Consider the following 1,401-nt stretch of genomic DNA (forward strand, 5'->3'; position numbering starts at 1 on the left):
GAACATGAGCTGTATCCTGACTCCACAGGAAGCCAAGGATCACAGATTATGTCACAGCCTGGGTCCCTCTCCAGTCAGCACGTCAGCAGCAGACGTGTATGAGAAGGGGTCTTTTCCTGGGCGAGGCAGTTTCCAGCAGACCAAGGCCAGTTCTTTGAGAAACTAGACCACGTGAGCTATAGAAGCCAGCACTCATTGACGGAGCTCGTTTAACTGAGTTCTAAAGAGAAACAACAGCATTCGTTATAACAGAAGAAGTCAGGCAATTTGAAATTACAAGGAAGCAAAAGGCTGTATAACAAAGCCGTTTGCCTAAATATGTACAATATGTACCATAATTTTGAACAATCAGTGTTGCATGAAGAAAAGCTGTCTCGTTTTACATTGATGCTGAAAATATTTTCCTTTGAATTACAGAAGTGTAGTTACAAGACCACATTTTTTGCTGGACATAATGTCACAGGCCTGAAGTCCCAGAAAGTGGAGGCAGGAAGATCACTTGATTCCAAAAGTTCAGGTCTAGCCAGGGCAAAATAGACCATACCACAAAAAAGTTACATTTTTCTGCCTTATAGAACTAATAACTAAGTAATTAGGTATATAATAAATAACAATTTCATAGTCATATTAACATAAATATCATACTTTAAAAATTAACTTTTAAACAAAACATGTAAGACAATGCTACTTATAAGAAAGGAAATAAATGTTAAATAGTAAGAGCATAAAAGTGAAGCTGACAGAAGGCAGGAATTAAAAAAGGAAATATTAGGTAGGGGAATATTAGGCAGGAGTTAAAAGCCCTCATCTTTCATAGATGGAGTTAATGTGTGTGTGTATTTAAGTTGAGATACTAAGAAAAAAAATTTAATCAGTTATCTAATATTATAAAACTATGGAAAGTATGAAATAAATATATAACAAACAAAAATTTGAAGGAAAAAGAAGACAATACACCTAAATTATTCTTCTTTCAGAGGGTGGAAATAATGGCTTCTACCTGACACCAATAAATAAAAAATGACCACATCATGATATTACTTGATGCTATGGAGATAAATATTAGAAGAGGTGAAACAGAGTTAAAAATGGCCATCTCTGAAAAGATAGAACGAGGTACAGTAGCAGCGAATCCTTTTTAATTTCATAACATTTCAGCAGTATCTGGATCATTTTGTCACATGTACTATTCCTGTAGCATTAATAAAATCATCAGTAAGAATATTTTCTAATTTGTCTCATTAAGAAAATTAATTAAGATAATATATAGAAAATTAATTAAGATAATATATAGAAAAGGACTTCAAAAATTTGTAAAAGATAAAAGTGCACTATTATTAGAGGGTTGTCTCAGGCAGCTCAAACTGGGAAAGAAATGTGGTATTTTCCTTAATCGAACCT

This window comes from Cavia porcellus, unplaced genomic scaffold, assembly GCF_034190915.1.
Source record: "Cavia porcellus strain 051 isolate PalLab524CR breed Dunkin Hartley unplaced genomic scaffold, mCavPor4.1 scaffold_21, whole genome shotgun sequence".
In the NCBI taxonomy this organism is placed as follows: domain Eukaryota; kingdom Metazoa; phylum Chordata; class Mammalia; order Rodentia; family Caviidae; genus Cavia; species Cavia porcellus.